General features: G+C 37.7%; 1 pseudogene; it reads right to left on the bottom strand.

The window, feature by feature from the left end:
- Positions 1-726: 726 nt before the first annotated feature.
- Positions 727-2,436, bottom strand: LOC120133894 (annotated as a pseudogene).
- Positions 2,437-2,848: the final 412 nt, after the last annotated feature.

Here is a 2,848-nt window from a genome sequence, read left to right as displayed (position 1 = left end):
TTCCATTGGCATCTTCTGTCGCCGGTTGTGTAACTTCACCACCACCGAAAACCTCCCAAAGGACTTGACCTTGTAAGTATGACTCCATACATGTTGCCCATGTGTTGTAGTTTTTATTGTTGAGCTTCTTGATTCCTCCAACTACTTGAAGATCACCCATCTTAACGGCAAGGCTTTGACTACACCGAACAAGCTTGAGTAACAAACGTGTAGAGTACTAAATTACTCTAAACACAAAGAAGCTCCACAAGGTTTGTAATAACCCCGACAATAACTCAAGAAATATTTTCTGATGTGGAAGATCAGTTAAAAACTGCAGCCACAGAGCATACTCAGAATTTCAAGAGACCTTAAAAACGTGGCTCGGATACCAATTGTAGAATCAAAATAGAGTAAAAACTCTAATTGGTTGAAGAGAAGAAAAACTCTTTAAAATAATCTCACAAAATTGCAAAATGGAAGAACTCTTAAGAAATCTTTCAAATGCTTATAATTAAGCTTTGATTGTTGAATGATAAAACTCAAATACAAGTAGGGTATTTATAGATTACAAGAAACAATCTAAACCACTAATTAAAATAAGCACTAAATAATCTAAACCATTGAAATTAAAACATGAGAAAAATACTTAATTTTCACCTAACTAAATTGATGTAAGCAATGACATCAAAACTAAATTGATGTAAGCAATGACATCAAATTAATTTAGGTGTGAACTTATTTAGGCTAATATTGAATTTTCAACAGGGAATGGACTGGTACCGGAGGTGGAGATTGAATTGGTGAAGTTGGAGGTTGAGATTGAATTAGTACTGGAGGTGGAGACGGAACTGATGGTGGAGGTGAAAGAACAACAGGTGTCGATGGCCTAATAGAAGTCATCGAAGATTGATTAGTTGGATCAGGTGATGATTTTGGAAGTGACTTCGGCATTGGAGGAGCTTGAACCTGTGGCTTTGGTGGGTTAGGATTAGGAGGTGAAGGCCCTACAGCACATTGATCATTGCTACAGTCAACCGGATTACTCACCACTGATTGACATTCATTATCCAACCTCTGGTTTATCCGACCAGCCACATAATTACCAGTATCATCCAACACAATGTTGTTCCTTTCAGGCAATATACAACCTTTAGGCTCCTCGGTGAAATAGTTGTGAGAAAAGGTGAAATTAGACAAGCTTGGTAACTTGCAAACATTTTCAAGCACAACTCCTGTCAACTTGTTGTGAGAAATATCCAAAATGTCAATATTCTTCAAGCTCGATATATTTTGAGGCAAACTATCGGTAAATGAATTGAAGCTAACATAAAAAATAGTGACATTGGCAAGCATTCCAATTTCTGGTGGAAAACAACCACCAACGTCATTGTTCATGAAAAGAATTTTAATCTCCACATTTTCCCAATGCTACGTGGAATGAACCCTTTGAACTTATTGTTGGCAAATTTCACCACCGATACCAAAGATGTGCCAATTGTTTCAGGGATTGAGCAAGTGAACCGATTAGTGTTTAAAAACAATGCATCCAAGTCCTTCTCAAATATCTCTGGTGGTAAACAACTTTCAAAATTATTGTATCTTATATGAACATACTTAAAGCTTGTCCATGTCAGGGATTTAAATAGCGGTATGCGATCGCAATAGCGCCCGCAATATAGCGATAGCAGTGCCCTCCGAAAACACTATTATTTGACCGTGACACCCATAATCACCGCAATAGCGCTCACTATGCCCGTGATATAGCAGTAACGGTGCCCTCCGAAAACTCGGCCGCGATTTTAATCCCTGGTTCATGTCATTACACTTATGGGAATGGGCCAACAAATCGGTTGTTGCTAATATCAAATTTGTACATAAACGTAAGCCTTGAAAAGCTCTTGGGGATAATGCCACAAAAATTGTTGGAATTTAAATGGATCAATGCAAGGTAGATCATCAACCCCAACTCTACTGGAAGATAACCGGTAATGTCGGCATAGTTAAGGTCAATACCAGCGACGACCGTCAAATTGGGACCATCCAATGCCGGAGCACAAAACACACCTTTGTAGCTACAAACATTGGACCCAAACCAGTTCCTGGTGATGTTCAAAGGGTCGGAGTACATAGCCTTTTTCTAGGCTTGAAGAGCAATGAAAGCCCTTCTAATCCTTTCATTTTCGAAAGTTTCGGTTGTTTTTACTGTATATTCATACCCATCAAGGAGATCACCATTTTCATGGAGAGTTAAGAGCTGACGGCGAGCGATATAAGATGCTTCGTTGTCGGATAACGCAGAAGTGGGTACATCTTTATACAAGAGAAAAAAAAGAAAGCAGCCCAAGGCTGGAAGAGCTTGACGATTATTCATTATTGGCTACCTTGGTCTGCCCAAGGCTGCTTATGCAATGAAGATGGAACCGTGGAATGGGGATTATATTGAGGAGAAAATGCCCTATTTTAGTTACCGAAAAGATTGGGGAACGGTTCAATTTGAAAGGCTTTGAAATAAAGGAAGAAGAAGAAAAACGTAGCTTTTGTTTTAATTTTTAATTACCAAAATTTTTAAATTGACTTTCATCTAAATTTTTAGTTCTTAATAACCCTATATCCAAGTTGAAGACGACGAGAGCTCCATCAAAGCTGAAAACGCCGAATTTTACATGTTTCCTATAACAATCACTCTATTATGGGAAATAATAAGTTGATAACACTATCTTGGGAATTAAAGATTCCCATACGCAATATTTGGGCAGTTTTGCCCCAAAAAGTATGTTAAAAAAAACTTAAATCAAACGCCATTAAAACTAAAACCAGAATTTAAAGTCCTTTATTTCTAGATATGCTGCAAAATGTAATTAAATTT

The sequence above is a fragment of the Hibiscus syriacus genome, unplaced genomic scaffold (assembly GCF_006381635.1).
Source record: "Hibiscus syriacus cultivar Baekdansim isolate YM2019G1 unplaced genomic scaffold, ASM638163v2 tig00110597_pilon, whole genome shotgun sequence".
NCBI classification, from domain to species: domain Eukaryota; kingdom Viridiplantae; phylum Streptophyta; class Magnoliopsida; order Malvales; family Malvaceae; genus Hibiscus; species Hibiscus syriacus.
The sequence above is the reverse complement of the archived record's forward strand: the minus strand, read 5'-3'. Positions and strand labels throughout refer to the sequence as shown.